This window comes from Egretta garzetta, unplaced genomic scaffold (genome assembly GCF_000687185.1).
Source record: "Egretta garzetta isolate BGI_Z169 unplaced genomic scaffold, ASM68718v1 scaffold339, whole genome shotgun sequence".
Taxonomy (NCBI): Eukaryota; Metazoa; Chordata; class Aves; order Pelecaniformes; family Ardeidae; genus Egretta; species Egretta garzetta.
The window spans coordinates 1,732,386-1,746,787 of NW_009260800.1; the positions used below are offsets into that span (position 1 = coordinate 1,732,386).

General features: G+C 39.7%; 1 protein-coding gene across 1 annotated transcript in view; it reads left to right on the plus strand.

The window, feature by feature from the left end:
• The window catches only part of ESRRG (estrogen related receptor gamma), a 233,433-nt gene that overhangs the window by 206,387 nt on the left and 12,644 nt on the right, over positions 1-14,402 (plus strand). The window lies entirely within an intron of this gene.

Here is a 14,402-nt window from a genome sequence, read left to right on the forward strand (position 1 = left end):
AACAAGAGCCGGTGTATGTAACAATTACCTCCACTACTGTAAATTTACTCTGGTTTGTGGGCTGAAGTGTTAATAAATACCTTGCAGTATTCCAGAGGGAGAAGCTTTCCATCTAATTAATAAAACTGGGAAGAATACCCAGGACACTGAACCATATCTTTCTTATTAGTGTTGGCTTCTACAAAGGAGAATCCCTGAATCTCAACACATTAGTAAATGTCATACTCCTGGGTTGCACAGAGACCTCTTGAAAAACTGCTGATTTGCTGTAGAAAAAAAATCACCATAGACTTTAGAAACAATTCAGCTAGGGAATACCAAGTGTAGAAAATCAGTGTAAAGCATGGCATGCATTGTAGCAGCTACAGATTTGTGCCACATTTGGTGAGTCTTAAAAGAGAAAATACACAATTATATCCCCATTTCCTTTCCATTTTTGGTCTGTATTTACGCTAATATCTTTCTCTGTGTCTGAGTACGGTCTTATTGCAGATAGGTTTTTCAGACTTCGCAAAAACTCTCCTTTACGTGTTCTCTAAAACAGGTTTCTTAAAAAACCACTTTATACTGAAATGTAAGCTGCATGTAACTGTTTATTTAATGGAAAAAAAAAAAAAGGATCACTCGAAGAGGGAAAGTGTTTTAACCCCAAACTGAAATGAAAGTCTTTCATAAAATACGTAATACCGATTACCTTTTCCTTTACAGTAATCCATATTTGGCAAAAATAAACTTTGCCTCGCTATGCCTGAGCCAGTTCTGTTTCAAGGCTGTTTGCAGTAAACCACAAATTACAGCCTAACTTTCTGATCAGCACATAATTCTTTGCTGTACTTTATTAAAATCATAGCTGTAATCTTACATTATGGAATACTGATACGCATTCTCTGACAGACTGGACATTCACCAAAGTGAGTAAAAATAAATGCAGTTCTTTTGTAGAATAAAAATTGTAGGGTGATATGCATGTGTTTTCTCACATTATTATTATTATTATTATTATTATTATTATTACTATTATTATTTAGCAGACTGGTATTACTGTCTCCAATAGAAATAGAAATAGCATCTTTGCGTTTAGTTCTTACTTTGAAGTTTTTGCTCTGCAAAATGCTCCTGCTGAGTACACTTGTATCTGCTTTTCATCCTGCTCTCATGAGTGATTGGGAAGATAAAAAGAGTTAAAGCTACAGAGCTTATCCATGAGGTTGATGCTAATTTGGCTAAACATGAGTCAACTGGATGGGAAGTGGAGGAGGTAAAAGGTCTGCCAGTTTTTTTGTTTGCATCCAGTGTTCTCAATTTTCATAGTCTATGCTTCAGCTGAGGTCTTCACTGAATTCTGGTAACTTATTAGAGCATAAGAAGGTAATTTAAAATGCTGTCCAGGAATCAGAGTCTATCAGTGGCTGTATAGTCTAGTATTTTAGATGTTTTAATGTACTGTATGTGCTTAAACCTTTTGATTTGGGATTGGGGTTTTTTTTCCCCCCATTAAGAATGTTTATGATGCTTCCTTATACACTGCAAGGAATAGATCAATTCACACCGTGTACAGTGAATACCCGCCATACGTGCAGTTTCAATAAAGCATGTTAACAGCAGATACTGGTCCTTAAAAGACCATATATCAAGCATCCTCAGCATTATGCTGGAAGAACCTGAATCATACATTCCCTTGCCTGTCTTCAGTTACAGCTTTGTTGACCAGTGACCGTTCGTGACTCTGTTCCCTGTTTCAGGAAATACTTCTCTGGTTTGACCTGGGTGATTACATTGTTATTTCGTCCTTCAGCAAGACAGTTTTTTATATTAAAAAAAAAAATTACATCTTTAATAAGCAAAGAGTACAAGTTAATGAGCAGGTGATCCTTATTAATTTTGTTAGCTTTTAGAATACCCCGAGTTTGCGTAGTACAAATGCATGCGTACACAGGCCTATGCAAACACATGCTTATACATATACCCGGCTGCTTTATGTATATGGTAGCACTGTGGCTCTTCCGTATCCGTTATTTTCATCTTTCTACAGTCGCAGCTCCAGAGTGAGAGCTCAGTTGCTGTGATTTTGAAATCCTTTGCCTGGGGCACATCTCTCTAAGCAATTATTATCTGAACTCTAATTGTAGGAGTAGGCTCCAAACACCTCAAAGAAAGGCAGCCCAAATTCTGAGGCTTCAGTTTTTAGAAAACTAGGAACTGAATGCTAGGTCATCAACATGTACTCTACAGTAGTGATCAGCCTTGGGGGAAGAGACATGAACCCCATAGTAGGCAGACGCCTCAGGAAAACTTTTTCTAATTCCTTATGCTTAGAGATTAGGCAAAATAAGGAAGAAAAACATCTTTGTCCTTTTAATTTGGATTTGGAGTATTATACCTGGAGCTATTCTGGCTGTCCATGTAAACATCAGCAGCTTCTCTAAGTTCTTGGCTTCAATGACATCCTTTGGCAAGTAGTTCCCCAGTCCAGCTACTCTGCAAATGAAGAGTTTCTGTCCTTCCTTCCATTTTGAATTTCCTGTTTCGCCATGACGACGCTTGGTCTGTGTTATGAGGCAAGGAGAATAAAAGCTTTAGATCTATTTTTTATACCATCAGTTTATATATACTTTCACCGCATTCTCTCATGCATCGCTGTTTTGAGGAAAACAATTCCTGCTTTCTGAGTGTCTTTTCATAAGAGTTTTCCTGGCGATGTTGTTCTGCTTTACTTTCTCTGACCCTCCTCTAAATCTGTCATACTTTCTTTGGAAAGGGCTGAGCCTGTCACTAATACTGGAAATCAGAGAGTACTGTTGATGTTTTAACTTTTCTTGCTTCTGAGGTGTTTTTAGCCTCAGCCACGAGCATCGCATCAGCTTCACAACTAACCGTGGGCTACTAGAAGGCGTACTAATAGATGCAGGTTTCAAGCTAATGTTTTCACACTCTTCCCTGGACTCTTCCAGAGTTGGTCAGGATGTTGCAGCTCTCCATCTCTTTTTCTTACCTAAAGATCATTTAGTCAGCCTCGTCTCATTCTGGAGGGACTAACAGGACGTACTTGGAAGGCCTTCTGTCTTAAATTAAAGGGAGCATTGATGGAGGTCACCTCCATAAAGTACATTCTGGTGATGCAGATATCGAGATCATATCTAATCCCCTTGTTCCTGTGCACTGAATTTTGAGAAGTATTTTCATTTTCAAACTGAAAATAAAATAATGTAGGACAATGTTGCATGAAATTGCATCTCTGGTGCTGCCTCCAGCGAAAGCCTATCATCTAACTTCACCTCTGTGCATCTGCTCAGGATAATTCATTTAGAAATCAGGGATGTTTTGCTTTTTTCAGTCTTGGAATCAAGTGACCTGGATTCACTTTTAAGAATATGATTTGCAAACTTGTTGACTAGGATTCTTCATTTGGAGGATGAGTTGATTTGTCCCTATAGATCCCCTTTGTCAAGTTTTACAGATGGATAAAGTGACCCCTTGCCTCCATGGAAAAATGCGGTCCTTAAAAAATATGTAATTTTTTTTGAGAAGTATGAGAGGGTTTTACATCTTTAAGAAACCAAACAAATTCCAAACTGAATAAGAGAGGCAGAGAGAGGTTGCCTTTCTGCAAGCCGCCAGCTTTCCCAAGTGTCTCATCCTCTCCCCTCTGTCATCCTGAGGCAATGTGCCTGCATTTGTGTGTAGATTTATAGTTTATCTTTATCTATGGCTTCATCTGTAGGTAGCTATTATAGCCGCCTTGCCTGGATATTGTTTGGGCCTGATAGATCTGTCTGTAGTTCATCAAAGGGGAGCTGAGTGGCTAAAAGCCATTGGGTCCAGCTGAGGATGAAATACGAGCCATCAGCCTTGGTAATGGCTGTAAAATTTCATAATTACACGGCCTTTATTACATTGCATAATGATCCTGAAGCAGTATGGAACAATTAATTAAGATTTTCAACCGTGGCTCTTTCAGAAATTAAAAGGTGCTAGTGGCTGAGAAATGGGGAAGTGTCTTGTCCTAAAAGCATTAGGGATGCTTAAGAAGTACTTCCTGGGTACTTTAAAAAAAAAAAAAAAAAAGGAAGGAAAGAAAAGAAAAAGAAGTGAAGAAAAAAGACGAGAAAAGGAAGATCAACTACTTAAGCAGCTCATGTCAGAGTAACGTTTTTGTAGTTTACTGCTAATTCTTAATGTCAAAGCTGGCTCTAAAACTCCTCCAATAGTCACTGCCATAAAGCTGTTCCTTTTTTGTTCTGTAAAAAATTTTCATGCCTTTTTTCCCCCATGTTCTGTTCTAGCCATTTGTCACATTTATAGAAGTTGAGCTCTGCACATTATTAAATAAATGCATGCCATGACTTAGGAGGGTCACTTAGCTGCGTATTGGGGTGTACTGACCAAGGATTTTCTCTTACACACTTTCTCGTGTCTGAGGCCATTGAAATTCTTTGAAGATCTCTGCAGTTTGACAGACATCCCCAAGGAAGACTTTTTTTTCTTTACTGTTTTGATATTTTTCTTCCTTCCTTTTCTTCTTTGTAAATGCAGCATGTCAGATGTAATATAATATTTTCCATGAGATTGACCTCAGACCTGATCAGAAGTAATTAGATTCCTAAGGTGCTGCAAAGGTGTCTCACGGGTTTCTGATGTTAGTACTGAAAGAAAAAGTGTTTATGTATGTGCAAGGAATACGCAGGGAGAAACGGGAGGCCTGAACCCGGGCGCGTACACATTACCTGTTGTGATCAGTCTCTCGGTGTAATTCTGAAGGCTGGCAAATTGTGATCCAGATGAGGTGTGGAGTACTCGCTGTGCCAATGGTAGTAAAACTGATGAAAAGACGGCAAAAATAACCCTGGTGTTCTCCACGCACCGTCAAAACTTTCAGGTCTTACGGGAAGGAATCTCCTTTTCACTACATGCTTTTCCTCCCCCCTCCCCAACCTATTTTGATTCATACAAACTCTCGCTACAACTCTTAGATAGGATGTGCATTGAGTATTATTGTTTTTAACTTGACCGGTCATCATGTAAGGTCCTATCGTTCTAAATATTTTATGAGAAGCTAAGGTTTCCCCGAGGCACCTCTAATAATAAACTTTCTGCAGAAAATGTAGAAAGGATTATGTGTTTCAAGGAGGAGCCGGCTGCTTGAAGTAAATTCTCTTGTTGAGTCATTTATTCCCTTAATAGGAATTTTCTGATCTGCTGTCATTCTTGTTCACACACTGGGTGTCACTGCCTCTAAAACACTTGTCATTCTTTAATGGAAACAAAATAGTCATTGCAGTCAGAGCCGCAATGTCATTCCACTACCCCTTGCTGCGTCGGCAATAGTGAAAATGACAGAGCGGCTCTCAGTAGGGGTAATTAAAATGTAAATATTGATATTTTATTATTTGAAATTACTTTCCAGTGCGGCATTTAATATCTCTCCATCTGTGCGGCTCTGTTTAGCGGTCACTTTAGTGCAGCTCTGGGATGCCAAGCGGCGGCTTGATCCCCGTTATGTCAAAATGCTTGTTGCTGCTTAATTTTGATATCTAATTAAGTGGAAAAGTACAGTCCACACTGTAATCCATGGCATCTTAACCAGCTGCTTGGGTATATTTAGAATTAATCTCCACTATGGAATCATCCTAATGTATGCAATTAAGAGTCTGCCGATGGCTAATTAGGTGTATTAGAATCAGGCAGCTTCCTTTTTTTTTTTTCCTTTCTTTTTTCTCCTTTTTTTTTTCCTGTGTGTGGACTGTTGTAGACTTAAGACACAGCCTCCAGAGATGATCTTAATGGTACATATACACTCAGCTAGGTGAACTAGAAATTTCACATTCACGTAGGAGAGTATGTGTGACTCTCTTCCCCAAACCCAGGAGACTATAGACATCATTGGAATTTTTCGGCATCTGCAGCACATTCAGAAAATCAACTAACCAGTCGAAAAGTTTTAAAAACTGAGAGGAAGAAGGAAGATGTGTAGGACAGTGTTCTGAGCTGTCATTTTCCTGCCAGAGGGCAGAAGGGTATATTTACCCAACATTTTGCAACTTGAAGTTTTTGCTTCGGCTATGGAAGGAGATTTTAGCTAGGTCGGCACATACAGGGTTAACACAGATATGTTGATTGGATCATAAGCATGGTTGTCTCTGTATGCTAATACATTCCAGAGTTGGATTCAAATTATTAACATGATTGGGGAATTCCTGGAAACCTGGCTTTGCCTGATGGAAAGATGGAGGGAGCAGGGGTTGCCACAGCTCTCAATGAGGAAATGACTGGTGGGTTCCCCAGGGGAGCAAGAGGCAAACAGCAATGACCCAGCACTCTTTGAGGAAGAGCGCTCTCAAAGCAGACCCGTAGAGGTCATTAATAAAAGGCAGCACGTATTAAATGCACAACCAATCCCTCCCTTCTGTGAAAAAAAAAAAACCAAAACCCCTGATGTAAAATAATCCAGCAAACTTGGTTTTGAAGCCTAATGTGCACCAGGCTGAAGAAGCTTGAACTCTAAATTTCTTGATATTCCCAGTCTGTGCGTGCAACCGTTGGGAGGCTGATGCGTGCAAAGATGGAAGCAAGCAGCGCCCAAACTAATGCTGGTTTGTTGTTACTGGTTTAATTAGGTTCCTCTCTCAAGTTCGTGTTCTTTTATTTTGTTTAGTTCAGTAAAAACTTAGAAAAGGCGGACTCTCTTTGTTTAATTTTTTGTGACTGTAGGATCTCAGCAAGGCGTACCACACACGGGATATGGACCTATGGTGATGACTCTTCTCAGCTGAACTGTGTTACCGTTTTCTGGACTGGACTTCGAAAGAGGTTCAGCCCTATTCACGATACTTGTTGTTTTTCACCTACAGTCATTTTATTAATGACAGAATGTAGTTTTTATTTTTTCACCCATGAATCTGGCTTTAGTGTACCCATACTCAAATACATATGTCCACAACAGATTGAAGGAAAATTGGTGTGAGATCAATATTTATGTTCAAAATATGATTAGTCTTTTTTTATATAGGCTCAGTGAAAGAAAACAATCAGGGTCATAAATACAATCCTGCTCCATTTTCTCCCATGCGAATGTCTGGGCACACAGGTGATACCTCAAAATGTGCCAGCCATTTTAAAAATCAGGCTGCATATAGAATGCTGGACCCCAGCCACAGACTGGGGCAAAGATGGTTTTAGGAGCACACAATGTCATGTCATCTGCCTCTGTTGTCTTTAATAAGAGGCCAAAAAAAACCCCATCATCTAACCAAACCATGTTCAAAGGTTACAATTTAAAGAACTGCAAGAATTAACTCCAAATAAGCAGATCAGATCACATATGTAGTGCATTAGAAAGATTACCCTCAGGAATCTGCAAGTTCATATTGCTGACCTTAAGGAGACCTCCAGCTACATTGGGCCAATATTGGACTGCTAGTCTGAATTTTAAAACTTTTTTGTTGTCCACATCTTAGATTCAGAACCTCACTGCAGAGAAGGTAATGCACAAGGAGTGCCAACTGCCTAACATACAGAAAAAAAAAAAAAAGCAAGCAGTTTACTGCTTACCAGGTCTTCCACTGTTCTCAGAGCATCTAGTAATAAATCAAAATGCAAGTGTTGGGCCTGGCTTCTTTTTAATATAAGGTTGGTATGAGTTTGGAGCAAAGCTGTTAAAATTACAAAGTTCCAGTGGTGAAACCAGCCCAAAGGGAAAATCAAGTATTAATCCGTTTAATTCTATTGTCTTATATTTTCCTTTTTCTTGGTGAATACTGAAATAATAAGGTGTGAAATGAAAATTAATGGAAATAAAGAGTACACTACTTGGAACCATATGTTTCCAGAAATGCCATTATAAAGTGCTCCATACATGGACGTCTTACCAAATCTGTCCTGAAGCAAGGGCGACTCACCAGTTTTTTTCACCTAGTGTTTCACTGCAGAGTATTAGCGACAGAAGGCGGTTGTGTGAAGTCAGGGGGACATTCTTAATTAGTCACATTTCCCAGCTCCTTTCCATTTACTATTGCTAAAGCAGCAGCTCACAAGAACTTGGGCTGTAACTAGAAGTAAGAAATTTAAAAGTAGCTGCCTAGAAATATTTGGGTGGTTAGAGGGGGGTGTCTCTGACTTAAGTATGGAAATCAATTTGAACTATAGTGAGTTACATCTACTGTATGCATCTTATGCTGGGAAGAAATGACAAGCTTAAATTGCTCGTGTTCAGTGTTATTATGTAAGGTTTCACAGGGTAAAAGACAAACCAGGAATATTTCTAACTGGTATTTAAATTACATTAACACCTTTTTGTATAGCTTGAGTGAAAGGTCACGCTAGACAAGCAGCATCTTCACTGTTTGTAAATGTCTAATTTGCTGCTTTTAAATTGCTGTGAACTTCACTTACTTAGTCCTGCTGATTGAATCCAGTGTTGCAAATACTTCTGACAAGCGAATATTTGCTTAGTGAGAATCCATTGTTCGTAATGGATTGAGAGGGACATGCAGTGTGAATGCATTTTTATTGCAGTGCCATCTCTCTGCTGTTGTTTCAGTGAGATGAAAGTAGCGTTGTGATAAAAGCCCCGGGTTTCTTCGTGCTCTGTGTGGCATTTCCCGTCTTGCTGGTAGGTGTTAGTGAAAAAGTGCTTATCATAGGCATTTTTTCACGTTAGAAAATATAAAAAAGTATGTATATTTTATAAGAACTTGCACAGCGAGAGAGTTAGGAATACAAACACACTTAGCTAAAACCCGAGAAAGTGCGCAGGCTTGGCTGAAGACATCCCAGCCCTCTCCGAATGCATTCTGCTTTTTCTACTCGACTCCGAGTCATTCTTGGGCACCTCTGTGTATGCAATCTGATCTTCCCTCTCCCGCGGCCGCACGGCTAGCAGATGGCAGTCACAACTCCTAGCCCAGAGAGCACCGCTCACGGCAGAGCCCCGCTGCTGCTTTTGCAGTGCTCTGCTGTAGGGGCAGGAGGAGATGCTATACAGCAAAGCGTCGCTTGGAAGAGGCGGTGGGTTTACTGTGCGAAAGTTGTTGGATCAGACTAATTTCTAAACGTAACTTTAACTGTAGCACATCAGTTCTAAATAGCTTGGAAGCTGAATCCAGCAAACGGTGTTGAGCCTTTTGTCTGGTCAGTTGTAGTTTGTGCTTTGGGACTTGATTTTTTATTTTCAAGTTTGGGCAAATACTTATGCGTTTTGTTTCATGAGCGGACGCCCTTCCCGCGGAAATCCTCAGTCGTACTTAAATTTCAGCTTTCTGTGGCATCATGTGCAGTTATTAGCCCTTTGACCAGGGGCTCCATGAGCAAATAGGTAGGGGGAAAAAAAAAAGGAAACCTGAAATAATGGGTTCACCCTGGCATAACGAATGGTATCTGTTTCTGTTCCAGCTTTCGCCAAATTTCATCCATAATCTGTGAAATATGTTTGGTGATTAGTGAGAGCGTTCTCCTTCTGTTTGACGGTTTTCATAACCGCTGAAATGTTTGTGGGTCTTGATATATATGTTTAGACTACAGAGTATTTTGAAATGCAATTAAATCTGTTTTTTTTCTTGGATTAATATAATAAAAAGGATCTCTTAATTCAGATCTATGTGGTAGTTGTACCCTGAAAAAATGAACCACGCCATCCTCAGATTTCTGAGAGAGTAATCGTAAGTGGCAGTCAAGCTATGAAGGTTTCCTTCAGCAAATACCATGGTCATGTCTAGATAACATTCTACTGCCCTAGCAGAAATTTCACTGCTGAGATTTCCCTGGCCTTTGTTTACATCCCTGGAAGCCTGCTGAAGTTACACGATGGGTCCGGGCAAGTGCCGAGAGCCAGGAGGGGAGAGGAGGGCAGAGTGACAGCCGCCCGTCCGGCAGCGCTCTGGGACGGGGTCTGGTCTTGACACGGCGCGGGGCTTCTTTACATTCCCTTCTCTGCAGCCGGGATAAGCCTTTGGCCCGCTGCTTGTCACTTGACCGTGAGGCCACGCACTCTCTAAATAAAGTAATCTGCTGGGCTGAAAGACAAGTTTTTTTTACAAAGTGTTTACAATACCGGTTTGTTCTTTTGACAGCGGTGACTATACATCATTTCTGAAATAAGGAAATTGTGCTGGAAACATCAGTACCCATAAAACATTTAGAAGGAAGTTAATCTATCAAAATCAAGTGTAAATAATTTAAAAATCCAACTCTGATATTTCAGCTGTGTAAATATATTGCATCTGCAACACACTGGTGAACATGTCATTTTCAAGCACAGCTTTGATTATAAAAAATGTAAATGAAGATATTTGAAGTACAAACCAGGGCAAGCAAGAGGAATATTTTACTCATAAAACTAACAATCACAAAAACAACCGGCAAGATAAATGGGAGGTGATTATCAGAAAAAGCAAGCAACTTCCAGATTTGCCAGCAATTTCATAGCTGGTTTGATCAAATAGTCGGATTTCTAAGCATGTAACAGAGAGGAAGGGAAGTTCATTCCCTGCAAAGTGAAATAAACCAGGATTCGAGTCGGGGTAGCCTGATTTAGGCATCGCATCAAATGTTTAAGGCTGAAAATAACGGTAGGGATAAGTCCAGCCACTGTCTTTTTTTGTCCAATAGTTCTCGGAGTGCTGTGCGTAAGGCACAGATCTTACTTTGGCACTTGACCATCTGCAGCTGCTTCACTCTGGCCCCCAGTGAGTTAGTGTCCATGAAGTCCATCTTAATGAAGTAGAGGAAAGGGTCTTCAGGAATATAAAAGATTTACCCTGCTTAGCACGGAGCTGCGTGCAATGTGAAATAGAGAGCAAGTGGTGCATGTGCTGATATTCGAAAAGGTCTGTGGTTTAAACAGCTCCGCCTAAGAGGCTGCAAACTGTGCTTGGAGCGGGCTTGGAGTGCCGAGCACAGCAGAGCACGGTCAGCTCGCTGCCGGTTGTTCCTGTGATAAAAATGCTAAGGCCTTTTTACCTATTTATTTCTGCTTCCTTTGAGCTTTGGGTTTACTGGTACGCGAAAGGAAAAAAACACCCAAGCATATGTTCGGTTGCTCAATCAACCTTTTCTCAATCCACACTCGGTGATCTCAGTGAGTCATTACGGCATAATTACGATTTGAGTGCGATACGCTGTTTGTAGAAAAGTATCTATTTTTAGCTGAAGAAACACTACAGTCCCTGAAAGGAGGAGAAAGAAAGAAAAAAAGGAAGGAAGAAAATCTGTAACCAGCAAATCAGTGCTATTGTTAACTGATGTTACGAGACACCCTGTAGATTTACAATGCTTGCATTCAGCCACATAAAAACCGCGCTGAAGAGAATGCCTACCAGGGGTTAAATTCATATGCCTGCGCTGCAGCCTATTTCTGTCAACACTCAGCTCAGGAAATAAACATTTATGCTTTCTGAAATGAAAGTGTATTTTTGAAGACTAGCCGTCAGATATTTTTTGCCCTTCACACTTTCAAATGCTTAGCCTTTTTTGTAAGTTGACTGCAAAGTGCATCAGTTTGCTAGGCAAAAAGAAAAAAAAAAAATCTTGACAAGTGCCCATGGCATCATTGTCAAGCACACGAGCGTCTAGTAGAAGACGGCAGGAGGATTGGCACAAAACATGCTTCCTTCAAGCTTCTTACCTCAGGGGTACCTGACTCTTGAGAAGCCTTTCAATCCTTCCAAATGACGTTATTGCAAACTGTCATCTGGTTTATTTGGAGTGCGCTGTATCGCAGATAAACATGCTATTTAACTGCAGGTCAAGGTACAGAGTCATTCTGCTAGCAAATGCCTGAGATACATTAAATGGCACTGACTTGGGGAGGGAGATGGAGAGAGATCAAAGTTGTCACCAATATGGTACATGCTAAAGGGGAAAAAGGTACACAACATTGTATTTTAAAAAGCCATTATGCAGTTCTACATTTAAAACATTGACCTGCAAGCTCTTAAGGATTGAGGAGCTGCAGAATGCACAACAAAGTTCAAAGCCAACACCGTCGTGCAGCATCTCAAGGCGGTTTGGAAAGAGCTTACAGTTGTGACTGGGAGGGCTACTGCCGGTCCAGAAAACCAGAAGTGTATTTCGTCTAATTTAGCAACTTCTTAAAAAATAGTTACATTTTAAAATTGGAGGTGTCCACTCGTCACAAAATGTGGTTGGTCTAGGGGATTCATATAACAAAAGCTCAGAGAAGCAGAGCACAGTTTGGCATGAAACAAGTATAACCTCCTCCAAACAACTAAAAATAAATTTCTGTATGTAAATACATATGCCTGTGTAATCTATTCTTTTAACTGGGACTTGCTAAACGTCTATTCAAAGGGCATTGGTGCGATACAAGAGACATGCTGGATGCTTTCACATTTTCTGAAAATCAAAACAAAACAAAACCAGATTAATTACAACTTGATGCAGCTTTACATTCCCATGAGGGATGCCTTTAAAAGTTAAAACATGCTTTCACTGAGCAGGCTTTCAAGGGGAAGTTACTTCGATCAGGAAGAAAATAATCGTGTTTATTTGATTTATTATTGGAGAGCAGAACAGTGTCGTTTATATTTGCCAGCTTTTCTATAATGTAAAAAATTTCTTTTGATTTTTTATGTTTCATATAAAACCAATTAGTATATTTACTGCACCAGAATGCAGATTCTTCAAGAGCGCAGTACAATAAATTATAGGCAACATCCCATTTTTCCCCACACAGGGCATATGTAATTTCCTTTGACTGTGGCACACCATAAATGTTATTGAAACATACCATTATTTATTTTAAAAAAAAACAAACACAAAAAACCTGTACTAAAATAGAACAGTAAATAAAAGAAGGAATTTGGGAGTTTTCAGGAAAAAAAAGACTAGGGAGAAATTGCAGGTTAAACTTTTTAAAATCAAACCTGACTTTATTGCTTTTTGCTTAATTAAACTCCTCAGAAGTCCGTGAAACATTGTTATACCTGAAAAATTGTTAATTTGTAAATCACAGGGACAAAAGGGCTCCACTGCAACTTTAAAGTTTCTATGCACGTAAATGTCAATAGAGTGCCTTCTCCATCATCAGCACTAAATTCACATTGATGCCTCTTTTCTTCTCTGTATTGATCCTTCCATGAGAACGTAGATTTGTATCTGTTAATTAATGCGTCCTGAAACAGCGTTTGTATTAATCAGGCAGATAAGAAAAATTGGATGCCTGCACCCTCATGACAACCGTAAAAGTGCTGGCCCTGATAAAATCGTGGATGGACCTCAATAAAAAAGTTCCTCCTTCCACTCAATAAACTAATCATCCTGCTTTTAATTATTCGGCAGAAAGATGTGTGGAGATTGGAGAATGTGTAAATCTATTTACTAACAGCAGTGTCTGGGAGGGAGAATGGGGCTGTCACAGGACGGTGCTGCAGGCTACGTTCTCTGTCCATCTGCTACTGCAGAAAAACTGGTTCTTGAAAGACGGGAAGGAACAGAAATGTTGAAGCTAATTGAAATCATGAATTCCTCCCTATAACCTCTCAAATGATTATTTCTTCTCCATTTCCCTCTTACTTGTTTTAATAGCATACGTGTTATTTTCCATTGTCACCTCTTCAAGGGTTTCCTGTTGTTGCTGGCTCGGTTTTTGTTGGTTTTTTTTTTTTAAGGCAGAGGGCTACAGTTCTATCACAAGACTCAAAAGACACTAAGAGAAAATGAAAACAAATAAGGAGGGGGAGAAAAATGAGAGCGAGCGAGCATGCAGCCAGTTTTATGTTTCATTTTTTATGGATGCCTGGTGGTTTGGATGCGGGGTTTTCTTTTTTATTGTATTAGTTTTGCTGCTTAGTGCTTATAGAGAAAATCTGGTTTGGAGTAGATGCCTTGCAGATTTGCTGGTTTATGATATATTCCTGCTTGACTGTAACTCTCGGCTTTCAAAACAGAAAAGTGCATTTAAGTGTAATTGAACGCCAAAAAGAATGTTCTTACAGCGGGAACCCTGTCAAAGGACATGTAAGCAGCTCCATAAACAACCAAATGAAAGCCTCAGACATGTCTTAAGACCCTTTAAGAAAAGCTTGACTAATCCCCTTTGATGATTTTATTAAGTACTGTGGTTATGGTGCCAACTGGCAAACTACTGCATTTCACCAACAGGCCAGGAAAATCACTTCCTCTCCCATATTGTTTTGTAGCTCCTAATGCGACTGGGATATTAGCAGTTTGATATTATAAATTAACAGGTACTGTAAACAAGAGTCTGAAAAGGTAAGGCAGTAAAGATGTTTGCCCTTACTGATCCTATTAGGAAAGACAGCAGGAAAAAAAAAGAACAAAAGTGAAATTCAGTAAGAGGCATTTATTAAACGTTTAGTTGCCCTCAGAAGAAGGATGGTGTGACTGCTATTCAGCTGGCGCTTTAATATGCCACCCTGTTATTTCAA